Genomic DNA, 27,824 nt, shown 5'->3' with positions numbered 1-27,824 from the left:
GGCAACGGTGCCATTTTGAGGAACGAATGATTGACGGTTTAGAATTCAGAATAAATTCCCGTTGCAAGTATAGTTTCTAAACCAAGCAATCATCCTTTCTTACAAACGTTTTGGTTGTCACAAGTAACAAACCCCTTTAAAATTGATAACCGAAGTATTCAAACCTCGGGTCGTCTTCTCAAGGAATTGCAGGGAGGTGTTCTTATTATTGGTTATGAGTTTTGTAAATTGGGGGTTTTGGAAGTAAGGAACAAGGAAAATAAATTGTAGGAATTAATAAATTAATATCTAATAAAATTCTTGGCAAGGTATGAAAATTTGGAAGCCATATCCTAGTTATTCTTATGAGAATTGAAGTTAATCCCACTTAGTTAACCTTTACGAAAGCAAGGGAAAGTCAAGTGAACTAATTAGTTAGATTCCCAAGTCTTAGCCAACTCCTAAGGAAAGACTAGAGTTAGTGGAATTCCAGTCAATTAGAGGAATTAATTAACAATCAATCACGATAAGGTTGATAACTCAAGAGCTTCCAGTTAATCAATTAAAGCCAAGAATATAAAAAAACCAAATAAGAATCATAAACTGAAATACCTCAAATTATATTAAATAGAATATTCAAATCTAAACATGAATGGTTCATAAGCCAAATTGGCAACAAAAGTAATTAAAGGAAAGCATTAAAGTATCTGAAAGCAAAAGAGAATATAAAGTAAAAGGAATATTGAACCTGATAAAGAGTTGAAATCATAAATTGAAATAGTAAGAAATCCTAATTCTAAAACCTAAGAGAGAGGAGAGAACCTCTCTCTATAAACTACATCTAAATCATGAAAAGTGAATAATTAGAGGCCTCTCTTTCAATGGATGCATTCCCCCACTTTATAACCTCTAATATGTGTTTTTTGGACTTGGATCTGGGCCAAAAAGGGCTTCAGAAATCGCTGGTAGCATTTTCTACAGTTTCTACACGTGGCGTCTGTCACGCGTCCGCGTGGGTCACGCGGTCGCGTCATCTGGGAGTTTTCCTTGTCACACGTTCGCTTTGGTCATGCGTACGCGTCGTCTGTGTTCTGCTCAAGGCACATGTCCGCGTCAGTCACGCGTTCGCGTCACCGCCTTTTCGTGCTAGGCACGCGGCTGCGTCGTCCATGCGTTCGTGTCGCTGCCAGTTTCTTTAAAAACTCCATTTTGTGCTTTCCTTCCATTTTTGTATGTTTCTTTTCCATCCTTTAAGTCATTCCTGCCTTAGGAGATCTGAAAATACTTAACACACAAATCACGGCATCGAATGGTAATAAAAGGTAATTAAAATAATTATTTTTAAAGCATAGGAAACATGTTTTTCACATATATCACATAATAAGGAAGGGAAAGTAAAACCATGTAATTTACATGAATAAGTGAGTGAAGGATTGAATAAATCACCTAAATTGAGTACAAAATATATCATAAAATATGGGTTTATCAGACGCACACACGCAAAATGCTATTTCGATGCATACGCGTGGGCGACACGCACGCGTGGATGGAAAAACGTTGGTGCACCAACGTTGAGTCAAACGTTGGCGCCAACGCTCATTCCTTTCAAAATCCTTTTTCAAGCCAAACATTTGAGTTAATATTTTCTGGCAAACGTTCAGCACCAATGTTGACATCAGCTTTAGTGAAATTAAGCACTCATGTAGATAAAAAACGTGAATTGCCAATTACCCTTCTTCGACATCACTGAGACCCATTCTAACTTACTTCAACAAGGCCAAAAAGCCCAATCCAAGGAATTGAAGACTGAATTGGAAAGTGTATAAATAGAGAAGAATTTGATTTAGGAAAGAGGCTAGCAGATCTGAAAGGCTGAGTCAGGAACCCAAATTGGGAAACCTGCATTGATTTTTTTTGTGTTTTCTTTTCTGCACTTTGTTGCAATTTTCTGTTTTTTGTTTTGCTTGAGCAATGATGAAATAAACCCCAAATTTATTAGGGGGAGGAGCTCTATTGTAATCATAATGAATCAATGAAATTTTTCTTCTTCTCAATTCATTTGTGTAGCTATAGGATATCTTCTGTTTTGATTGTGAATTATTCACTCCGGAAGGGGGTTTAATTCACCTGAATGCTTGTGTAAGCCTCAAAAGGGGAATCACTTGCATTTGAATTGGAGCTCTATCCTTCACAATTTTTCTAACCAACACCATTCGGGAGGAATTGATGTTTTGAGAATCTGTGTGGCTTATGGATGAGAGAATGCGCTCTAACTCTTCTCATGACAATTAGATCAAGGAATTGGCAAGATTGATTGTGATTAGAGAGATTGGATTGCCAAGGAATTGGGATCCAATCAATTTCAATCCATCATAGATCTACTCATATGATTGAGATAGGAGTTGAGACCCAATTGATTCATGATGGATTATGATATCTCCAGTCCCTGATGAATCATCTCCTTTGATTTTCTTCAATTTAGATCCTTCTAATTTCACTTCCATTTCAATTGTTTATTGTTGTTTTGATTCCCTGCACCCAATTCCCTTTATAATTCATGCAATTTAAGTTTTCCTGCAATCTAGATTCTGCAATTTTACTTTCTTGCATTCTAAAGTTCAGTTATTTACTTTTCTTGCAATTTAAGATTAAGCTCTTTTAGTTTCTTGCTCCATAAGTTTCAGTAATTTACTTTTCTTACCATTTAAGTTTCTGCCAATTTACTTTCAGCACTTTAGATTTCATGCAACTTTCTTACTGTTAGTCCAATTTCACTCAAATCACCACTTGTTAGCTTAACTAGACTCATCACCATACTAAAATTGCTTGATCCATCAATTCCTGTGGGATTGACCTCCCTCTGGTGAGTTTTACTACTTGATGCGACCCGGTATACTTGTCGGTTAGTTTGTGCGGAATTCAATTTTTTGCCATCAAGTTTTTGGCGCCGTTGTCGGGGATTCATAAGAACCGCAACTAATCAACCGGTTAATTAAGTAAAATATTACCCAAATTAGATTCCAAAAAGTTAGAGTGAGAATTTGAGGATTTAAAGGTAATTTTTGGACTCAGTGGGTCTTTTTGAGTCGGAAAATGTGCCTTCTGCGAAAAACCGTGAAAAACCATGAATCGGCACTTGAACCGGTTGAACCGGTTCAAGTCTGCTCGGTACCATACAAGAAAAAGTGAAAACTGTCAAAAAACTTAGAAAAACATTAGAAATGGAAAACCGGGCGTTAATTTTAAAGGTTTGGCCCGAAGTTGGGCCAAACGGGCTAAAAATGCTTATGGGTTGAACTGGGCACAAGTTGGGCCCAAGTCTAACATATAAAAGGTTCATTTAATGAACCCAACCCACCATAACAATCACATAAACACACTCACACAGCTGGGAAGAGAGGAAGAAGAGAAACCCTTGGCACTATTCTTTTCAATCTTCTGAAGCTCATATCTTGAGCTAGAGAGCTCCGATTGCCACACCGTTTGCGGCTACGCGTTCCTCGTGAAGAGCTCTACAAAACCCATATAAGAAACTGGAGAGGTAACCACAAAATCTTTTATATTCTTCTCTCCAAAATTTCGGTTCTTTGGGTTTGTGATTAAGTGAGTTTTTGTGATTTTGGATGTTTAGGTTTGCTGTAATCCTTGCTTAGCCTTGAATTTTTGCTATTAAATCTGTTGGACACTTAGGCTAGTGACCCATATGATAGGTTTGGAATTTATATGTTGTTAATGATTGTTTGCGTTGTTGATGTTGTAAATGTTGATTGAGATAATGGGGTTAGAATGTGATGTATAATGAACTTGTATGAATATGTATGTTAGTCATTAATATGGAGTATGAATGAGTTGATGAGAAAGATTTATGTTGATGAAATGAGAAATTGTGAATGTGTTGGTGGAAAATTGCTTGATGTGTGGGATATTGATATTCAAGGTTGAGAATGTTGAAATGTAAAGGAAAGAGTAGTAAAAATGGTGCAATATGTCTTAGAGTGTGGATTTTGATGAGAAATGGGGTTTTGAATGGTTTGGTATAGGTTGGAATGTGTATGGTAAGAAATGGTGGTAATTGTGAAGTTTGGTAAAATTAGGTTTTTGGTGAACTTCGTTTGATCGTAACTTTTGCCTCAGTTTTCAAAATTTGATGAGATTTGTTTAAAATTAAAGATCTTTGAAAATCCTTTAAAATGATATAAACTTTGAAAAAATTGGAATTTTGTAGAGGAAGTTATGATCATTCAAAGTTTGTGTTAAAAATCTGAAATTTTGCTAAGTTGTAAAATTTCATGATTTCTGATATGTGCGAGCACACACCCTTGTGCGGACGCACACCCTGCAAAAATTTTGATCTGTGCAGATGCACACACCTGTGCGCACGCACAGGCAGGGAAATGCGTTCTGTTTGCAGCGCTAGCACAGCTTGGGCGCGCACATATCTAAGGGTGAATTACAACCTGTGCATCCACACACGCACCTGTGCACACACACACGTTGGGAAGGCCAGTCTGTTGAGGGAGCTGGCCCAGGTTGTGCAAGTGAACAGATTCTGTAAGTTTTACCACATGTGCGTTGATGAGCGGATAATTTATACGCTTTTTGGCATTGTTTTAGTATGTTTTTAGTAGAATCTGGTTACTTTTAGGGATGTTTTCATTAGTTTTTATGTTAAATTCACATTTCTGGACTTTACTATGAGTTTGTGTGTTTTTCTGTGATTTCAGATATTTTCTGGCTGAAATTGAGGGACTTGAGCAAAAATCAGATTTAGATGTTGAAGAAGGACTGCTGATGCTGTTGGATTCTGACCTCCCTGCACTCAAAATGGATTTTCTGGAGCTACAGAACTCATAAGGGTGCGCTTCCAATTGCGTTGGAACGTAGACATCCAGAGCTTTCCAGCAATATATAATAGTTCATACTTTGCCCAAGTTAAGACGACGCAAACTGGCGTTCAACGCCAGCTCTCTGCCAAATTCTGGCGTCCAGCGCCAGAAACAAGTTGCAAAGTGGAGTTCAACGCCCAAAATGGCACAAAAGCTGGTGTTCAACTCCAAGAATGACCTCACCACGTGTAGACTTCAAGCTCAGCTCAAGCACACACCAAGTGGGCCCCGGAAGTGGATTTATGCATCAATTACTTACTTCTGTAAACCCTAGTAGCTAGTTTATTATAAATAGGACCTTTTACTATTGTATTAGATATCTTGATCAGTTGTATGCTATCTTAGATCACGTTTGAGGGCTGGCCTCTCGGCCATGCCTGGACCTTCATTACTTATGTATTTTCAACGGTAGAGTTTCTGCACTCCATAGATTAAGGTGTGGAGCTCTGCTGTTCCTTAAAGATTAATGCAAAGTACTACTGTTTTCTATTCAATTCATCTTATTTCGCTTCTAAGATATTCATTCGCACTTCAACCTGAATGTGATGAACGTGACAATCATCATCATTCCCTATGAACGCGTGCCTGACAACCACTTCCGTTCTACAGTAGATTGAATGAGTATCTCTTAGATCTCTTAATCAAAATCTTCGTGGTATAAGCTAGATTGATGGCGGCATTCATGAGAGTCCGGAAAGTCTAAACCGTGTCCGTGGTATTCCGAGTAGGACTCTGGCATTGAATAACTGTGACGAACTCCAAACTCGCGAGTGATGGGCGTAGTGATAGACACAAAAGGATAGTAAATTCTATTCCAGTATGATCGAGAACCTCCAAGATGATTAGCCATGCAGTGACAGCGCATCAGACCATTTTCACAGAGAGGAATAGGATGCAACCAACGACAAGGGTGATGCCTCCAGACGATTAGCCGTGCTGTGACAGAGCATTTGGACCATTTTCCCGAGAGGATTGAAAGTAGCCATTGGCACCGGTGACATCCTTACATAAAGCCAGCAATGGAAAGGAGTAAGACTGATTGGATGAAGACAGCAGGAAAGCGGAGGTTCAGAGGAACGAATGCATCTCCATACGCTTATCTGAAATTCTCACCAACGATTTACATAAGTATTTCTATCCTTCTTTTATTATTATTTTCGAAAACTCTATAACTATTTTATATCCGCCTGACTGAGATTTACAAGGTGACCATAGCTTGCTTCATACCAACAATCTCTGTGGGATTCGACCCTTACTCACGTAAGGTATTACTTGGACGACCCAGTGCACTTGCTGGTTAGTTGTATTGAAGTTGTGACAAATTATGAATTGAGATTAGAGCACCAAGTTTTTGGAGCCATTACGAGAGATCACAATTTCGTGCACCAAGTTTTTGGCGCCGTTGCCGGGGATTTTTCGAGTTTGGACAACTGATGGTTCATCTTGTTGCTCAGTTTAGGTAACTTTCTTTTTGTTTTCTTTTCAAAAAGGTTTTCAAAAATCTTTCGAAATTTTCTCCTTTGTTTTCGAAAAAAAATAATAAAATAAAATAAATAAATAAAATAAAATGTTTTCAAAAATATCTTTTTCTTCAGAATTTTTAAGAATGAATTCTAGTGTTTCATAAAGCATGTTGAAGCCTGGTTGGCTGTAAAGCCACGACTGTAGGGCATGTTAGGCGTGTCATGTCTGAGTTACATACTAAAGCTTGGCTGGATATTAAGCCATGCCTGTCCCTTTGATTGGAGCTTTAGACTAAAGAGCATAAGATTCCTGAAATTCATATTAAAAATTTTGGAATTCTTATTTTTGTTTTTCAAATAATTTTCGAAAAAAAAATTTAAAAGAAAATACAAAAAAATCATAAAATCATAAAAATCAAAAATATTTTTCATGTTTCTTGTTTGAGTCAAGTGTCATGTTATAAGTTTGGTGTCAATTGCATATCCATTTTGCATTTTTGGAAAATTCATGCATTCATAGTGTTCTTCATGATCTTCAAGTTGTTCTTGGTAAGTCTTCTTGTTTGATCTTTGCATTTGCATGTTTTGTGTCTTTTCTTGTTTTCATATGCATTCCTGAATTCTTTATGTCTAAGCATTAAAGAATTCTAAGTTTGGTGTCTTGCATGTTTTCTTTGCATTAAAAATTTTTTCAAAAATGTGTTCTTGATGTTCATCATGATCTTCATAGTGTTCTTGGTGTTCATCTTGACATTCATAGCATTCTTGCATGCATTCATTGTTTTGATCCATAACTTTCATGCATTGTATCATTTTTCTTGTTTTTCTCTCTCATCATAAAAATTCAAAAATAAAAAAAAATATCTTTCCCTTTTTCTCTCTTAAAATTTCGAAAATTAGATTTGACTTTTTCAAAAATTTTTAAAATCTAGTTGTTTTTATGAGTCAAATCAAATTTTCAATTTAAAAAAAATCTTATCTTTTTCAAAATCTTTTTCAAAAATCAAATCTTTTTTTCAATTTTTTTTAGTTATTTTCGAAAATTTCAAAAATATTTTTCAAAAATCTTTTTCTTAATTTTACATCATATTTTCGAAAATAACATCATCAATTAATGTTTTGATTCAAAAATTTCAAGTTTGTTACTTGCTTGTTAAGAAAGATTCAAACTTTAAGTTCTAGAATCATATCTTGTGATTTCTTGTGAATCAAGTCATTAATTGAGATTTTAAAAATCAAATCTTTTTCAAAAACTAATTTCTATCATATCTTTTCAAAAATATCTTCTTATCTTACCTTTTTCAAAAAAAAGTGATTGCAAAATATCTTTTCTAACCTTCTAACTTTTTATCTTTTCAAAATTTGTTTCAACTAACTAACTAACTTTTTGTTTGTTTCTTACCTTTTTCAAAACTACCTAACTAACTCTCTCTGTCTAATTTTCGAAAAAATCTTCCCTCTTTTTCAAAATTTCTTTTTAATTAGACTAATTATTTTATTTTTTATTTTTATTTTCGAAAAACTACTAACCTTTTTCAAAAAAACTATTTTCGAAAATCACTAACTCTTTTTCAAAAATTATTTTCAAAAATTCTCTCCTCCTCTCATCCCCTTCTATTTATTTATTCATCTACTAACACTTCTCTTTATCTCACATCTCTGCTCCTATCATCACCTTTGTGTTTGGATTCTTCATTCTTCTTCACCCCTATTCCTTTTCTTCTTCTACTAACAATAAGGAACCTCTTTACTGTGACATAGAGGATTCCTCTTCTTTTCTTTTTCTCTTCTCTTTCTTATGAGCAGGGACAAAGAAAAAGGCATTCTTGTTGAAGCTGATCCAGAACCTGAAAGGACTCTGAAGAGAAAACTAAGAGAAGCTAAATTACAACAATCCAGAGACAACCTTATTGAAAATTTCGAACAAGTAAAGGAGATGGCAGCCGAACCCAACAACAATAATGCAAGGAGAATGCTTGGTGACTTCACTGCACCTAATTCCAATTTACATGGTAGAAGCATCTCCATTCCTACCATTGGAGTAAACAATTTTGAGCTGAAACCTCAGCTAGTTTCTCTGATGCAGCAGAACTACAAGTTTCATGGACTTCCATCTGTAGATCCTTTTCAGTTCTTAACTGAATTCTTGCAGATCTGTGATACTGTTAAGACTAATGGAGTAGATCCTGAAGTCTACAGGCTCATGCTTTTCCCTTTTGCTGTAAGAGACAGAGCTAGAATATGGTTGGACTCTCAACCCAAAGACAGCCTGAACTCTTGGGATAAGCTGGTCACGGCTTTCTTAGCCAAGTTCTTTCCTCCTCAAAAGCTGAGCAAGCTTAGAGCTGATGTTCAAACCTTCAGACAGAAAGAAGGTGAATCCCTCTATGAAGCTTGGGAAAGATACAAGCAGCTGACCAAAAAGTGTCCTTCTGACATGCTTTCAGAATGGACCATCCTGGATATATTCTATGATGGTTTATCTGAGCTATCAAAGATGTCATTGGATACTTCTGTAGGTGGATCCATTCACCTAAAGAAAACGCCTGCAGAAGCTCAAGAACTCATTGACATGGTTACTAATAACCAGTTTATGTACACTTCTGAGAGGAATCCTGTGAGTAATGGGACGCCTATGAAGAAGGGAGTTCTTGAAATTGATACTCTGAATGCCATATTGGCTCAGAATAAAATATTGACTCAGCAAGTTAATATGATTTCTCAGAGTCTGAATGGAATGCAAGCTGCATCCAACAGTACTCAAGAGGCATCTTCTGAGGAAGAAGCTTATGATCCTGAGAACCCTGCAATAGCAGAGTTAAAATACATGGGTGAACCATATGGAAACACCTATAATCCATCATGGAGAAATCATCCAAATTTCTCATGGAAGGATCAAAAGCCTCAACAAGGCTTTAATAATGGTGGAAGAAATAGGTTTAACAGTAGTAAACCTTTTCCATCATACACTCAGCAACAGACAGAGAACTCTGGACAAAATACCTCTAATTTAGCAAACTTAGTCTCTGATCTGTCCAAGGCCACTATAAGTTTCATGAATGAAACAAGGTCTTCCATTAGAAATTTGGAAGCACAAGTGGGCCAGCTGAGTAAAAGGATCACTGAAATTCCTCCTAGTACTCTCCCAAGCAATACAGAAGAAAATCCAAAAGGAGAGTGCAAGGCCATTGAATTAATCACCATGGCCGAACCTGTGAAGGAAGGAGAGGACGTGAATTCCAAGGAGGAAGACCTCCTGGGACGTCCAGTGATCAATAAGGAGCTTCCCTTTGAGGAACCAAAGGAATCTGAGACTCATCTAGAGACCATAGAGATTCCATTAAACCTCCTTATGCCATTCGTGAGCTCTGATGAGTATTCCTCTTCTGAAGAGAATGAGGATGTTACTGAAGAGCAAGCTGCCAAGTTTCTTGGTGCAATCATGAAGCTGAATGCCAAATTATTTGGTATTGAAACTTGGGAAGATGAACCTCCCTTGTTCACCAATAAACTAAATGATCTGGATCAACTGACATTGCCTCAGAAGAAACAGGATCCTGGAAAGTTCATAATACCTTGTACCATAGGCACCATGATCTTTAAGGCTCTGTGTGACCTTGGTTCAGGGATAAACCTCATGCCCCTCTCTGTAATAGAGAAATTGGGAATCTATGGGGTGCAAGCTACTAAAATCTCATTAGAGATGGCAGACAATTCAAGAAAACAGGCTTATGGACAAGTAGGGGACGTGTTAGTAAAGGTTGAAGGTCTTTACATCCCTGCTGATTTCATAGTCCTAGATACTGGGAAGAATGAGGATGAATCCATCATCCTTGGAAGACCCTTCCTAGCCACAGCAAGAGCTGTGATTGATGTTGAGAGAGGTGAATTAGTCCTTCAATTGAATGGGGACTCCCTTGTGTTTACAACTCAAGGTTATCCTTCTGTAAACATGGAGAGGAAGCATAAAAAGCTTCTCTCAAAATAGAGTCAACCAGAGCCCCCACAGTCAAACTCTAAGTTTGGTGTTGGGAGGCCACAACCAAACTCTAATTTTGGTGTTGAACTGCCATATCCAAACTCTATGTTTGGTGTTGGGGAGTCTCAACAATGCTCTGAACATCTGTGAGGCTCCAAGAGAGCCCACTGTCAAGCTATTGACATTAAAGAAGTGCTTGTTGGGAGGCAACCTAATTTTTATCTATCTAATTTTAGTGTTTTTCATGTTTTATTAGGTTCATGATCATGCGGAGTCACAAAATAAATAAAAAAATTGAAAACGGAATCAAAAACAGCAGAAGAAAAATCACACCCTGGAGGAAGACCTTACTGGCATTTAAAGGCCAGTAAGAAGTATGTTTTGGGCGTTTAACGCCAGAACAGAGCATGGTTCTGTCGCTGAACGCCAGAAATGGGCAGCATCTGGGCGTTTGAATGCCAGAATTGCACCCTGGAGAAGAGCTGGCGCTGAACGCCCAGAACAAGCATGGTTCTGGCGTTCAACGCCAGAAATGGGCAACAAATGGGCATTGAACGCCCAAAATGAGCACCAACCTGGCGCTGAACGCCCAGAGTTGTGTGCAAGGGCTTTTTACATGCCTAATTTGGTGCAAGGTTGTAATTTCTTGAACACCTCAGGATCTGTAGACCCCACAGGATCATCTCAGGATCTGTGAATCTCACAGGATCCCCACCCACCTCACCCTCTCTCTCTCCATTCATGGTCATCCCTTCTATTTTCCATTCACCACTCACATCCATACACACATCCCTCTATCTCCTCCATATCTTCTTCTTCTTCATCTATTCTTTCTTCTCTTGCTCGAGGGTGAGCAATATTCTAAGTTTGGTGTGGTAAAAGCATAAGCTTTTTGTTTTCCATTACCATTAATGGCACCTAAGGCCAGAGAAACCTCAAGAAAGAGGAAAGAGAAGACAAATGCTTCCACCTCTGAGCCATGGGAGATGGAAACATTCATCTCACAAGCCCATCACTAAGAAAAGGATGGAGCAAACAAGAGAGCACATTCATGAATCTCAACAGGCACATGAAGAAGCTCATCATCAAGAAATCCCGGAGATACATCAAGGGATGCACTTGCCTCCACAGAATTTTTGGGAGCAAATCAACACCTCCCTAGGAGAATTAAGTTCCAACATGGGACAATTAAGGGTGGAACATCAAGAACACTCCATCATCCTTCATGAAATTAGAGAAGATCAAAAAGCAATGAGGGAGGAGCAACAAAGACAAGGAAGAGACATAGAAGAGCTCAAGGACATCATTGGTTCCTCAAGAAAGAAACGCACCCATCACTAAGGTGGACTCATTCCTTGTTCTTACTTTCTCTGTTTTTCGTTTTCTATGTTAAGTGCTTATCCATGTTTGTGTCTTCATTACATGATCATTAGTAATTAGTAACTATGTCTTAAAGTTATGAATGTCCTATGAATCCATCACCTCTCTTAAATGAAAAATGTTTTAATTCAAAAGAACAAGAAGTACATGAGTTTTGAATTTATCCTTGAACTTAGTTTAATTATATTGATGTGGTGACAATGCTTCTTGTTTTCTGAATGAATGCTTGAACAGTGCATATGTCTTTTGAAGTTGTTGTTTAAGAATGTTAAATATTTTGGCTCTTGAAAGAATGATGACAAGGAGACATGTTATTTGATAATCTGAAAAATCATAAAAATGATTCTTGAAGCAAAAAAAAGTAGCAAAGAACAAAGCTTGCAGAAAAAAAAAAGAGAAAAAGAAAAAACAAGCAGAAAAAGCCAAAAGCTCTTAAAACCAAGAGGCAAGAGCAAAAAGCCAGTAACCCTTAAAACCAAAAGGCAAGGGTAAATAAAAACGATCCCAAGGCTTTGAGCATCAGTGGATAGGAGGGCCTAAAGGAATAAAATCCTGGTTTAAGCGGCTAAACCAAGCTGTCCCTAACCATGTGCTTGTGGCGTGTAGGTGTCAAGTGAAAACTTGAGACTAAGCGGTTAAAGTCAAGGTCCAAAGCAAAAAAAAAGAGTGTGCTTAAGAACCCTGGACACCTCTAATTGGGGACTTTAGCAAAGCTGAGTCACAATCTGAAAAGGTTCACCCAATTATGTGTTTGTGGCATTTATGTATCCGGTGGTAATACTGGAAAACAAAGTGCTTAGGGCCACGGCCAAGACTCATAAAGAAGCTGTATTCAAGAATCATCATACTGAACTAGGAGAATCAATAACACTATCTGAACTCTGAGTTCCTATAGATGCCAATCATTCTGAACCTCAATGGATAAAATGAGATGCCAAAACTATTCAAGAGGCAAAAAGCTACAAGTCCCGCTCATCTAATTGAAGCTATGTTTCATTGATAGTTTGGAATTTATAGTATATTCTCTTCTTTTTATCCTATTTGATTTTCAGTTGCTTGGGGACAAGCAACAATTTAAGTTTGGTGTTGTGATGAGCGGATAATTTATATGCTTTTTGGCATTGTTTTTAGTATGTTTTTAATAGAATCTGGTTACTTTTAGGGATGTTTTCATTAGTTTTTATGTTAAATTCACATTTCTAGACTTTAATATGAGTTTGTGTGTTTTTCTGTGATTTCAGGTATTTTCTGGCTGAAATTGAGGGACTTGAGCAAAAATCAGATTCAGAGGTTGAAGAAGGACTGCTGATGCTGTTGGATTCTGACCTCCCTGCACTCAAAATGGATTTTCTGGAGCTACAGAACTCATAATGGCGCGCTTCCAATTTCGTTGGAAAGTAGACATCCAGGGCTTTCCAGAAATATATAATAGTTTATACTTTGCCCAAGTTAAGATGACGCAAACTGGCGTTCAACGCCAGCTCTCTGCCCAATTCAGGTGTCCAGCGCCAGAAACAAGTTGCAAAGTGGAGTTCAACGCCCAAAATGGCACAAAAGCTGGCGTTCAACTCCAAGAATGACCTCTCCACGTGTAAACTTCAAGCTCAGCCCAAGCACACACCAAGTGGGCCCCGGAAGTGGATTTATGCATCAATTACTTACTTCTGTAAACCCTAGTAGCTAGTTTATTATAAATATGACCTTTTACTATTGTATTAGATATCTTTGATCAGTTGTATGCTATCTTAGATCACGTTTGAGGGCTGGCCTCTCGGCCATGCCTGGACCTTCATTACTTATGTATTTTCAACAGTAGAGTTTCTACACTCCATAGATTAAGGTGTGGAGCTCTGCTGTTTCTCAAAGATTAATGCAAAGTACTACTGTTTTCTATTCAATTCATCTTATTTCGCTTCTAAGATATTCATTCGCACTTCAACCTGAATGTGATGAACGTGACAATCATCATCATTCCTTATGAACGCGTGCCTGACAACCACTTCCGTTCTACAGTAGATTGAATGAGTATCTCTTAGATCTCTTAATCAGAATCTTCGTGGTATAAGCTAGATTGATGGCGGCATTCATGAGAGTCCGGAAAGTCTAAACCTTGTCCGTGGTATTCCGAGTAGGACTCTGGGATTGAATGACTGTGACGAACTCCAAACTCGCGAGTGCTGGGCGTAGTGACAGACGCAAAAGGATAGTAAATTCTATTCCAGTATGATCGAGAACCTCCAAGATGATTAGCCATGCAGTGACAGTGCATCGGACCATTTTCACAGAGAGGAATAGGATGCAACCAACGACAAGGGTGATGCCTCCAGACGATTAGCCGTGCTGTGACAGAGCATTTGGACCATTTTCCCGAGAGAATTGAAAGTAGCCATTGGCACCGGTGACATCCTTACATAAAGCCAGCCATGGAAAGGAGTAAGACTGATTGGATGAAGACAGCAGGAAAGTGGAGGTTCAGAGGAACGAATGCATCTCCATACGCTTATCTGAAATTCTCACCAACGATTTACATAAGTATTTCTATCCTTCTTTTATTATTATTTTCGAAAACTCCATAACTATTTTATATCTGCCTGACTGAGATTTACAAGGTGACCATAGCTTGCTTCATACCAACAATCTCCGTGGGATTCGACCTTACTTACGTAAGGTATTACTTGGACGACCCAGTGCACTTGCTGGTTAGTTGTATCGAAGTTATGACAAATTATGAATTGAGATTAGAGCACCAAGTTTTTGGAGCCATTACCAGAGATCACAATTTCGTGCACCATGCGTACGCACACTCCTGTGCGTACGCACACATTTAGAAACTCTTCGGAGCGTACGCGTGCACACACCCCTGTGCGGCCGCATACGCCCTGTTTTCTCAAATTTTACTTTATTTTTAACTATTCCACCTTCCCAACGAGGTTGTAAGCTACAATAACACCATTTTAAGACTTTTGGACTTGGTTTTTGAGTATGAGAACATGGGATATAACCTAAAGGTTTTAATTGATGATTATTTGGAAAACTTAGAAAACGGAGTCCTAGGTTTCTGGTGGGCTGAGGATGGTTTGATGTCATGAGAAGGGTGATTGATATATGAGATGAGAAATTATGAATTGTTGATGTTCGAAAACTGAATTGCGGATTGACGGTGGTTGAGATGAGTCGAGGACTCTGAGTGACATTGATGGATCCACTTTATACTGAAAATGTTTTCTAAAAACCACTGTACCATTATTTTATATTGAGATTATGAGACGCTATGCGCCGGGTAGGGATGGCGATTGGATCCCGCCTGTCGAGGTAGCGGCGGCGGCGTAAGGGCGGTGGTTCATCCCTTTTACGTTAAGATGTGAGGTCTGTGGCAAGAGTATCCCGCTCGCATCCCTTCGGATCTATAGAGCGTGCAGGCGCCGGTACCTGGACAGTGATCTGAGCACTATATCTCGGGGGTTCCCATATGAGAATTCCAAAGGGCGACGTCTCCATGGAGATGTGTCGGGTTGGCAGTTGAACCGACAATGTGATATCACAGCCAGTAGGGCAGGCATTCATCAAATGCATTTCCTATTTGTTTGCATGCTTTGACTATTTGAAATGGTTTGCCTATTTGTATAACATGCCTATTTTTTATTTGAATTATTGCCTTATGTGCTTCTACTTGTGTTTTACTTGCATTGTATATTACCTATGTTTTCTACTGGGATTGAGGAGGTTCGGAAGGCAGTGGCAATGGGATCGCATGGACGATAGGTTGGTGAAGACTGTGGGACAGCGTTGCTTGGTTAGAGTAGAAATCCCCTAAGATAGATTATCGGCTTTATTTAAGTTAAGGTTGATATGATTATGCTTATTTGTTTTAGAATGCTTTAAGTTGAATCTTGTGATGGATATGGAGCTTAGGATTGCCGTTGGCGTCCCGGGGTCTTTTATCCTACATCACTGGGAAATGTTACCATACTGAGAACCTCCGGTTCCCATACCATATTTCTTTTGTGTTTTCCAGATGCAGGTCGCAACCCACCTCGGTGAGTTGCTTTGGATGGTGACAGAAGCAGAGGACCTTGGATTTTTTGGAGTCTTTTTGGTTTAATTTGTTTATACATCTCTCCTTTTGTATTTTGTTTTGCCTAGATGCTTACATTTGAGAGAATAAAACTTGTATAAGCTATTTTCACTGTATGGTTCTGTATACTTGTATATGGCTAGCCGGCTTAAACACCGCGAGCCGTGGCTAGTTTCCTATGATATTATATACTTATCTTTTGTTATATCTTATCTGTCTCTTGTGCCTTAAGATAGTAGCTTTGTTAGTACGTTTTGCCCTTTTCAAATAAAAAATTTGAGCTATATCTTTTATCGGGCTTCTAGATTATATTATTCTTTTTTATATATTATATGTATGAGCTTTAGAACTGTCGTAATCTCTGGTTAACCTTTGCTTTATGACGTGAGGTAAAGTTTAGGCTAATTAGGGTGTTACATGATTAATTTAGATTGACAATGATTAAGTAAGTGATAATCTAGATTAAGCATTTTTTTGTTTTTACTAAGCACAGTAACTGTTTGAGATTTTGTTTCTGCTAACAGCAACTTCAATCTAGCAATAGAGTGTCCTACTTTTGTTTTTCTTTTCTTTTTGTTTGTTTGTGTTGTATGCCAGGAGGAAGAAGAGGTGCATCCACCTATTTTGATTCAGAACCAGAGAGAACTTTCTTGAGATTAAGAAGAGAAGCAAGAGGGAAGGGAGTGATTGGAGAAGAAGAGTCAGAAGAGGGAGATCAAGAGATGGATGATAATCTCTCTAATCCACCAGAGGAAGTGGCCAACAACAATGGCCAACCTCCAAGGAGAGTTCTAGCCTCTTACACCTTCTCCAACCCAAGAAACTGTGGGATCAGTATACTCACTCCAAATGTTCACGCCAATAACTTGAGTTGAAGCCTTAACTTATCACTTTGGTACAAAATAATTGTTCTTATGGAAGGGGTCCTCTTGAAGACCCGAATCAACACTTATCTGACTTCCTGAGGATATGTGACACAATCAAGACAAATTGTGTGCATCCAAATATCTACAAGTTGCTGTTATTTCCATTCTCTTTGAGGGATAAGGCATCTCAATGGCTAGAGACGTTTTCCAAAGAAAGCATTGATGGACCGGAATTCACTCCCCATATAAAAATGATGAATCCGTTCTTTTGGCAAGTGCACCAAAATTATCGTCAAGTAATAACCCATAGTGGAGTGGGATCGTATCCACAGAGATTAGTAGATTTGAGCAATTTTAATCAATTGGTGAATTAGTCAAGCTTAGCAAAATAGAGTGTGATTGTAGAATTGTAAATGGGCAGAATTATAAATGACTCAAAAGTAAAGAAAAGCAGTAAAGTGTAGAAAAAGAAATGACAATAATGTAAAATGCAGAAACATAAATAACATAAATGACTTAATTGTAAATGGGAATGGGGATTTGCAGAATATAAAGAAAGCTATAAAGAATGTGGAAGATAGGAATAGGGGAATTCATTGAGATCAGGAGATGTTGTTCTCTTTGGATTAAATCCAGTTCATATCATCTTCAATCATGCAACTCATTGACCTCTTGGCAATCATGATTGATTGAACCCCAATCCCTTGGTGATTCAATCTCTCCACTACAAAAAAAGGTCACGGTTTTTTCACCGAGGCCTATTGTCTCCTGGCCATAGACCTATGGTCACCGTTTTTTTATCTATGGTCACAATTTCTATGGTCACAGTTGTAATGTTCAAATTCTGGCACTTTAGGCCACGTTTTTTTACCGTGACCATAGGTTAATCTATGGTGACGCGATAAAACCGTGACCATAGCCTTATCTATGGTCACGATTTTGGCCGTGACCATATCCTCTATGGTCACTCCACCCAAAACCGTGACCATAGCCATATCTATGGTCACGGTTTTGACCGTGACCATAGCCATATCTACACTACAAGAAAACAGCTCTATTGCCATGCTTTTAAAGCGTGGCGAAAAACTGAAAAAAGCGTGGCGATAGCTTTTCGCCACGCTTTTTGAGCTACTGCCACGCTTTTGAAAGGGTGACCTATGAAAGGGTGGCGGTTGCTCTATCGCCACGCTTTTGGTGGCTTATCGCCACGCTTTTTCTTTTGCCACGCTTTTTACAAATGGTCACCCTTTAAAGCGTGGCTGTATGTGAGACATATGGCCACACTTTTAAAGCGTGGCCATATGGGAGATATGGCCACGCTTTTGAAGCGTGGCGATAGAGAGAGATATGGCCACGCTTTCAAAGCGTGGCGATAGAGATAGATATGGCCACGCTTTCAAAGCGTGGCGATAAAGAGATATGGCCACGCTTTTAAAGCGTGTCCATATCCAGAAGTACGGCCACGCTTTAAAAGCGTGGCAATAGCCTTATAAAAATAAAAAAAAATCCTTTTACTGATTTTTACCTTCATCGATACAAAATATAAATTTTTCAGTTCTTTTTTATTACCAAACTTATAAATATAGTATGCAATTTTTATTACAAGACAAATCAAATAATAATTAGTGACATACAAAATTTTTGCTATAATTGTTTTATATATTAAAAAATTAATATTCAAATACAAAATAAATCTCGAGTTCAAATTCCAAAACTAAAAACTGAAAAAAAATACAGAAACAATATAACTTAAATCCTAAGTCCTTTGCTGTTCCTCCTTCCTCTAGCCCTCTTAAACTTCCTTCCTTTAAATCATACATAGTTGTTTCGGAAACATTTGTGAATTTTTTACCTGCAAAAGATGGCAAAAATAGATACAAAATTGATAAATTATTTTGAAGCTTCACTTTCCATTCTTGACAACACTAGCTTTATTTTCTTTTAGCCTATTACTCAAAGTCGCAAACCAAAACATGTGTTATCTTGTAAAAAAACTTTAGAAAAAGATTAAAGAATAAAATTCTTGAAATTGTAAATTCACGCTTTTCTTGTGTTCCCACGCATCTCCACAATACAGTTTGGATCCTTTTTGTCAAAGCTCTGCCCAAAAGCTTAGAAAGAGAATAAAGGGACAAACTTGGATGATATACATGCAAGCACAAATATCCAAACTCAATTATTGTAAAAGGCATTTCCACTTAAAAGGGTCATAGGAAAGAAGAAGAGAATTAAGGAAGGAATACCAGTGCTGTAGGGGCTCTCAACTTTAACTTGGGCACTCAGACAAACTCCCATGCTAGAAACAGGTTCCTCAATTACTGAATCCTTGTTTGTTGTGTGAAGATTACAATCAAAAAAGCTGAGAACTCAAGTTAAGGTCCAGCACAACTGCATAAACAAACAAACAAACAACCATGAAAGGTGGACTGAATACAGAATAAGAAACAAGAAAAGATTTGAGGCCAAGAACCTGGTGGGGAAATGCATTAGGACCCAGTTCTATTTTCCTTTTAACTTCAACCTTTATGGCCCCCCATCCCTTCAATTTTAATTAATGCCTACAAGTTATAATGCCACTGCAATTTACAAGCAATAAGTACACTAACTACACTAAATTGTGCAAAAACACAAACTACACTAACTCTATACAATCAATATACACACAAATTCTGCCAAAAATAAAACAGTAAAAACGAATTCTGCCAAAACAAGGTGATGAAAGTTAGATATCATGTCACATAAAGGTAACCCTTTAACTCTGTCAGCTTTAAAGTTTAAATAGCACTTTACTAAGTGATTAGTTGATTACTATTCAACCAATGTGTAGGCAACTAGGCATTAGGATTTACATTTCTGACCCATGAAACTCACCATGCTTTTGTAATTAGTCCAGATATAGCAACTGTGCAAGATCACATGGCTTCTAATTAATATTTAATAATACACAAAAATTGATTATTACAAGAGTATTCTATGAAGTTTAAAGATATTGATGCCATTCAGCTATTATAGCTAAAAATCAACCTATCTCACCAACTCAATTATTCTTATGAAAGTCTATATATCCACCAAACAAATATTGGATAAAGGTACCGGCATTAGAATAAGAATTGGGTACAGAAAAAAATCCAAATATGTTCAACTATAGTAATAAATCCATTCATATGCTTCCTTTTTTTCCCTACCAATTTATACAGTAACATGACCATGTTGCTCCTACCAGGGATAATCGCAGGTTGAAGAAAAAACGATAAAAAAATAACCCCATGAAGCTAGGTACCCTTAGAAGAGAGTATGGTGAGTATAGTGCTGCTTCTGCATGCATCACAGGAAATGAATATATACATGTAGAGATGATAAAAGTGAGAACAAAGTTTAGATCCATGCATAAGATAAATTAAAGGACTGATATCAAAATTAATGATGTATGTCAAGAGGAGCAAGCAAGCAATCAGTTAAACTTGCATTGGTCACAGAATTAGAGAGAGTGGTTCAGTGAGTGATTCTAACGAAATTCCACTTCTATGGAGACAATCCAGCCTGGCAAATAGATCTTCTTTCTTATTCTACTATATTATATATATAGTTGGCCTGGGTCAAACTTCAGATATCACATGTATGTTAATCCAATACAATAAGTAGACAGAACATGTCAATGTCTGAAAACTGGAGTAGATAGAACCTGGAACTTGCATTTAGAGACCAAAAACATGTGTGTAGGTCAAGCCTCAACATTTTCATTGGTCTTAAAAAATTTAACATATAAATGGAAAGAATCTTTTGACAATAACAGAACCTAATCACTCAATTATACATGATTATACTTTAAATTTTTCTCTCCTCAACTGTTTTTTTCCTTTCAATTAGGCGGAATTAAGATAAGAACAGCCTAAATATAAGATAAGATCTAATGATCCGTACGGATATATGGGCTAGCTAGATGATTTTACATTGTTTCAACAGTGCTGAACACACTTTAATTATTACTTTAATATTGCAGGTTATTCGAGCTTATCTACAACTTACTACAATTACAGAAATGATCATTTTTTATGCACTCATGAATCATGATTATATTGCTGAAAAAGGAGTATTCTCGTGTGGTTGATTAATATGGAGTAGGAGGAAGAAGGTGATTCTTAACTAAAGACCAAGACTCTTGCAAGTTTTCTTTAACCCATAGAAGCTGAAAAGTTTAGAATACTTTGGAAAATGAGTTCATAAAAGAGAGAATGATTCTTAAAACTATAGATGATGTAACAATAAATCATGTGAACTAACTGCATTGAGCAAAATGTAACCAGTTCAGTAGCTGGGAATGTAAACTTACCCATATCTGATCCATTTGAGGACAAGTTTTCAAATTCAAGGTCATTATCTTCCTCATTGCCAGTGGGTGCTTCAATCACACTAAGAGCAAGTTGCAACCAGCTTCTTTCAACTTTTGAATGAAATCATCAAACCTGTCTTCCAATTGCATAAGGCTATTAGCAAGTTGATTGCAGACACTAACTTCGCCATCCCAGTTCTCGCATAGCCAGAACATTTGCCACACACTTCGCAATACTGAGATGCTCATTGCTCCAACCTGAAACATGATTGTAAGTTCACCAAACGAGGATTGACTTCCAATTAATTCTCAGGGTATGTTTGGTTCGGGTTGAAATTTTTATGGATGAGCTCTGCATATAATTATACACAACAAACTGTTCCATGAAAATTTCTACATTATCAAAGTATCAATAAGAATTTAGAGCTGATGAATTAAGTCACTATCACTTTCATTCAATTTTCTCTTCCCCATTCTAGAAAATTCAAAAAACCATAAATATAAATATCAGATTATCAATAAATAATTTCCTTTTCCAAATCACCAGAATACAAAATCAAAACCAAATCCAAATTCAAACATCCAAGCATAGTTATCACGCAATCATTCTACACATAAACAAGTAGACAAAAAAGATCCAAAGAAGAAAGTAGGAATTTACCATATCTTCAACTTCTTGGAATCAGCTTTCTCCAGTGCAGCTTCAGAACCCTTTCTCTTACCATTGAGAGACTTCAAAGCCTCCTTCACAGACTCTGCAACCTCGGCGACACAGCGCTCAGACTCTTCCCTATACTTGGCAACATACTTGTGAGCTTCTCCATCGCCAGCAACCTTCTTACCTTTCTTCATTTGCTTCTTCAGAAACTCCTCCACAACCTTCTCCAGCCGCCGCTCCTCCTCCGCCGCCTTCCACTCCTCCAGCCTCTCTCTGCGTTCACGTGCCTCAGCCTTCTCCCACTCATGTCCCTGCAAGCGTCAAAATTGTTCGTCTTTTTTTTTTCGGCCTACATCGCCGCCCTCGAAGAAGCGATCCGAACCCTCCCATGCCGCCCTAGAGCTGCAGAAGGAGTCGCACTGTCGGGAAGATGTTGCTGCCCTCCGGCGAGCAGATGGTCGAGGAGGAGACGGTAAGAGGCTAATAGCGTAAACGACGAGGAGACGGTAAGAGGCTAATGACGCTGACGCTGTTGGATGCTAGGGCAGAGGCGACGAGGAGACGAGGCGGAGGGGAGGCTAACGGCGCAGCGAGGGCGGTGCCGGTGACGGCGGGGATCTGAGCTCTTCCTGGGTTGGCATTGATGAGAGTGACGGTAAGAGTTGAGAGTGAGAGAGTCAGGAACAGGATCGAAGCATTTGGATGGCCAAGTTTGAGGGTTATTGGGTTGGGGGTGGGTAATTAGGGGTTTTTTTTTTTTTATAAAAAAACTTTTGGCCACGCTTTATAAACGCTACCAAAATGAAACCCTATTGCCACGCTTTCAAAACGTTTCTGTTTCTTTCTATCGCCACGCTTTTGAAGCGTGGCAGAAAAAAAGTGTGGCCGTATCTCTAATCAATTGCCACTCTCACAAAAGCGTGGCCATTGACCCTTTTCGCCACGCTTTTGAAGCGTGGCGAGAAAAAACGTGGCCAAATCTCTATTCAATCGCCACCCTCACAAAAGCGTGGCCATTGACCACTTTTGGCCACGCTTTTAAAGCGTGGCAAAAAAAAAGCGTGGCCATAGGCCATTTTTCTTGTAGTGCTATGATCATGATTTTGACCGTGACCATAGCCTCTATGGTCACCCCTTCCCAAAACCGTGACCATAGCCTTATCTATGGTCACGGTTTTGGCCGTGACCATAGCCTCTATAGTCATCCCACCAAAAACCGTGACCATAGCCATATCTATGGTCACGGGTTTGACCGTGACCATAGCTTCTATTGTCACCCCACCTAAAAACCGTGACCATAGCCTTATCTATGGTTACAGTTTTGGCCGTGACCATTGCCCCTATGGTCACCTCTCCTTAAACCGTGACCATAGCCTTATCTATGGTCACGGTTTTTTGCCATAACCATAGCGTCTATGGTCACCCCACCTTAAAACCGTGAGCCTTATCTATAGTCACTGTTTTCACCGTGGCCATAGCTTATCTATAGTCACCCTTCCTTAAAACCGTGACCGTAGCCTTATCTATGGTTACAGTTTTTCGCCGTGACTATATCCTTATCTATGGTCACAGTTTTCACCGTGGCCATAACTTATCTATGGTAACCTGTTTTATTTTATGAAATTTTTTGTTAAATCATAATCACTTTCCAAAATGATGATAATCACAAAATAAATCTAAGAATGAGAAATTCAATAAATGTAAACCATAAAATTTTCATTAAAAACTAGATATCCATTACAATACTAATCAAAATAGGGTGTAATTTATCCATTACATGTAATATTGGATAAAGTCTCTTTTCAAAATGTTAAGAACACATCAAAATAATACAGGTAGATAACCAAAATCATTATAAGACCCATCCCATCTTATATTTGTATAGAACATATTTTCTTCACATCATGTCCTCCTTTTAGTAAAAGAAATAAAGAAGTTAGAAGATAACAAAAATGTTTTTGATGATGCATGCAGTACAGTTGAGTAATGAATATGGAACACAAGTTAAATAAGTCAATAAACATGAAAATTTCAAACACTAAATAACAAGGAGCATTTCTAAGGTTTTGAGCCATTTGGTAATGTTTATATGTTTTTAATCTATCTTTGAGTGGAACTTCAACTCCCCTGTTGAAGTAGCTTAAAACTCAAAAAAATCCAGCACAAAGAAACAACCACAACCAAAATAGAAGCTTAAAAAATAAGGTAATACCGAAATACTATTATTAGCTTCCAGCCCATCAAACAAATCAAGTAATCAACACCAGTGAACAAGAATTAATCACCCCTAAATTAATTCAAACCAGCAGCATAACAAGAATTTTCTATACATGATTTAAAAAATTTTCTATATAGCAGCATAACAAATAATCACCCCTAAATTAATTCAAACCAGCAGCATAACAAAATCACTAATCACAAATCACAAATTACTTATCACAAATTCAAAATTCAAAACACTCAGTGCCATAAGTCCATAACAAAATAGCAGCTTAACAAGTCATTAATCAACATTATATTATTACTTTATTTATTTTGTGTAAACTATCTATTAGAGTATGCATCTGAAAATATATTTTCAAGCTTACAAATAAAAGTAGATCAGAGTCAAAATTATGCCAACGAAATTCAATTAGACACAAATTATTAAAGTTCTTTCATCGCCTTCTATAATGAGCTATTTTTCAAGCAACTTTGAAGGCAGTTAATTATTAACAGCATCGATAAAGTGTCAGAGGAAGCTAAAAGGAAATGCATTATTCATGCACCACTAATAGAGTATAAAATCTTATGCACATGGGGTTTGTTCTCCTTACATGTAGATAAAGATCATTATCACATTCACAGAGGCATATGATTTCAGCAAAAGTAAAGCAGGACCATAATTAATTAATAATTAATTAATTAAAATAAAATAAAATAAAATAAATTAAAACTATTAATTTAACAAGGTATGTACCTTAACAGGGTAATGGCAAAGTAGTGGTGTAACAACAAAAAATGAATCATGATTCATGTAGTTATACATCAGCAAAGCAAAAATGTCCCTGGCAATTTGGTGTAACAACAAAGATATTATTCAGAACATACCTTTCGCCCTGTATAAAACTGCATTGTTAGGACTTGCCTGCTAGTCAAATCCTGCATGCATTAATATCATACTATGTTGGTAAAAGTATTATAGTAAACACTAAGTATTCCATTGAAAGGAAAATAATGAAGACTATCATACCCAGAATACATGAGGAACCCTGATCAATTTGTTATTTCTCAAGTTTTTGGCTGCTCTCTCAGAATTCCTTGCCTCATGAATAAAATCTGTGTGAAATTAATCCAGCCTTGTATTGGTCATTCAGTAACTAAGAAGGATAACTTACCAGCTGCTAGAAGTAAATGTAAAACATACAAACAAGCCTAAGGCAAGAAGATTAATTTTCTTATCATAAGTGTTTGTATATATACAACACTTTACTCTTTAAACTATTTGCATTTTAGAAGAGCCTCATCTAATACTTTATTGGCATTCATGATTTAAAATGTTTAGTTTGGAAACGAATCCCCTACCTCAACGTGTCAAAATCCACAGAAATTAAGCCTGACCCCTTCGTCCTAACTCGCAGCAGCAGCAGCAGCAACAGTCTCGAACCGAACAAATAGTAGCGGCATTAGCCACACAGACAACTTCCTCAGCAACAACACCATCAAACACAGCTTCCTAGTTACAGTGGTTCAACGCTAAAACGTTAACACCCAAAACCCTTAACAAGCATATAACACAACAATAACGTTAAAGGTTTTAGATTAGAAACTCACTGCAGCTATGATAAAACAAAACGATGGAGCAGCAGCAGCCCCGGTAGTGGGCGACCAATGGAGAGCAAGTTGGCAGAGGCTCCGACAGTGACGTCTCGCGATGACAACACTATTTTCTGGTTGCAGAGATCTCGACAAGCTTGCAGAAATGAATGAAAGGCTTTATTGAAGACATAGTTCAGATGCTACAGATGGTTTCTAATTTCAGCTCCGTCACAATGAAAACACTTGTTAGAATATAGGAAGCAGAACAGTATTTGTTTGTGTCACATGAGAATTCATTTAGAAACTGCCAGGTATTTGAGATTTTTGCTAACTAGAAATCTAGAAGTCAGTCACAAATTTGTGTCTTATATATCAACCCTTCCCCAATAGTCACACCACTTGTTAAGGGTAAAACGAGAAATAATACTTTAGAGGTAATGACTACGACTGGGGCAACATCACCTTCCTTCAACTTCTCAAACCAAAGAAAAGAAAATAATGGAAGCTTCTTTCATTAGATAAAATAGCATTAGAGAGAGACACACACCTCGTGGAACACGATAGAAATCAGGAAATCAATTAATACAGCAGCATCCAGTATTAAATTGTGAAGATCAAACATAGAATACTAACTGATTGCTAGGCCACAACCAGTCTACAAGCTACACAGAACACAATTTGAAAAAAGGATTCACAACGAAAAATGGAGTTGCCTGAGCTATAAGATTGTTACAGAGCAATAAGAGTTCAGAAATGGTGGTTCTGGTAGCTAGGGCACAACCAACTCACCATGAACGACGACGGTGACCCGCAGAGGAATGGCTCCTCCTCTGTTGCGTTACTTTCTCACACGCGTCCCTTCCTTTCTCTCTGCGGCAGCATCAACAATGACCTCCTATCCTTATTTGGTTCCTTCCAATGACAGTGGCGGCTTCCAACAATGGCAGCGGCGGCAACGAAGACGAGCTCATTCTCTTCCTCGCTGATGAGTCCAATTCACACCCCATTCAAAAATTGGTGAATTAGTTCTTTTGGAAAGCGCACCAAAATTATCGTCAAGTAATAACCCACAGTGGAGTGGGATCGTATCCACAGAGATTGGCAAATTCGAGTAGTTTTAATTAATTGATGAATTAGTCAAGCGGATCAATAAGATTGTGAAGTGCAGAATTGTAAATGACATAAATGTAAATGACTAGAATATAAAGAAAAGCAATAAAGTGCAGAAATAGAAATGGCAGAATGTTAAGTGCAGAATCATAAATGACTTGAATGTAAATGGGAATGGGGAATTGCTGAATGTAAAATTAAGCTATAAATTCATTGAGATTGGGAGATGTTGTCTCTTTGGATCAAATCTAGCTTATATCCTCTTCAATCATGCAACTCATTGACCTCTTGGCAATCATGATTGATTGAGCCCCAATCCCTTGGTGACTCAATCTCTCAGATCTTGATCAATAGCCAATTCCTTGGTCTAATTGCTCATGAAGAGAGATATGCTTTGTCCTTGATTATACCACACACCATTATAGGTCCAAGTAGAGGGAGGATTATATGTCACATATCCAAACACCAAAACCCATATTCTACTCAAGTGTGAGAAGGGATTTCAAGCATGATTTCATGTTTCCTTTCCCAAGGTTCCCATGAAACCCAATTGCATTCAATCTCTTTTCCAAGATAATTGAACACTAAGCATTAAGAATGAAATTCCTTCTAGCAAATCAAAGAGAAGATGAAGAGAAGAAGAATTTCACTATTATCAATCCATCAAGTACAACAGAGCTCCCTCTCTCAATGAGAGGGAAGTTAGCTACTCATAGCTCAAAAAGTACTCAAAAGTGAAGTGTAAAAGTGGATCTAAAACTAACTGCTTAACCCCCTTTCAGTACTCCTTGGGGGGTATTTATACTACTCCTGGTAAAATAAAAGAAATTACAAAAGTGAAAAAAAGAAAATTACATTTTGGAGGGAAAAGAAGCTCAATAAGTGTGACCTCCAGCTGGCGTGTGATTGGCGCTCTAGTGGCGTGTCATGTGCTCTTTAATTTTAGCTTGGCGTGCCACGCCCAGCCCTTCAAGTGGCACGCTCGTCTCTCTAACAACCTTGGCATGCCACGCCTTCGAGCTCAAGTGGCACGCCCTGGCCTGTTTTCCTTTTCTCTCTTCCTCTGGAAACTTGAACTAGCGTGGCACGCCCAGGGTCTGGCGTACCACACCCTTGCTTTATGCTTGGCTAAGCTTCTCTGGAAAGTTGCACTAGCGTGGCACGCCCAGGGTCTGGCGTGCCATGCCCCTTTGTGTGTGAGTGGTTCCTCTGTTTGGCATGCCACGCCACGAACTGAAGTGGCACGCCCCAATGCTTCTTTGCTCTCTGAATCACACTGGCGTGCCATGCCTGGGATTCA

General features: G+C 38.0%; 2 long non-coding RNA genes and 1 other non-coding gene across 3 annotated transcripts; all 3 read right to left on the bottom strand.

Annotated features, from left to right (window-relative positions):
- Positions 1-8,663: 8,663 nt before the first annotated feature.
- LOC112724919 (small nucleolar RNA R71) lies at positions 8,664-8,771 on the bottom strand. Its single transcript, XR_003164058.1, has one exon. It is a non-coding gene; the product is annotated as a small nucleolar RNA R71 (small nucleolar RNA).
- A 9,400-nt stretch (positions 8,772-18,171) lies between these two features.
- Positions 18,172-22,345, bottom strand: LOC112722285 (uncharacterized). The gene is made up of 4 exons (XR_011867632.1): positions 21,620-22,345; positions 20,959-21,216; positions 18,872-19,016; positions 18,172-18,480 (listed from the first exon to the last, which is right to left on the bottom strand). It is a non-coding gene; the product is annotated as an uncharacterized lncRNA (long non-coding RNA).
- Positions 22,346-23,427: 1,082 nt separating this feature from the next.
- LOC140175959 (uncharacterized) lies at positions 23,428-25,160 on the bottom strand. Its single transcript, XR_011867076.1, has 3 exons — positions 24,849-25,160; positions 24,707-24,757; positions 23,428-23,528 (listed from the first exon to the last, which is right to left on the bottom strand). It is a non-coding gene; the product is annotated as an uncharacterized lncRNA (long non-coding RNA).
- Between the last annotated feature and the right edge of the window lie 2,664 nt (positions 25,161-27,824).

This window comes from Arachis hypogaea, chromosome 11 (genome assembly GCF_003086295.3).
Source record: "Arachis hypogaea cultivar Tifrunner chromosome 11, arahy.Tifrunner.gnm2.J5K5, whole genome shotgun sequence".
Lineage (NCBI taxonomy): Eukaryota > Viridiplantae > Streptophyta > Magnoliopsida > Fabales > Fabaceae > Arachis > Arachis hypogaea.
The sequence above is the reverse complement of the archived record's forward strand: the minus strand, read 5'-3'. Positions and strand labels throughout refer to the sequence as shown.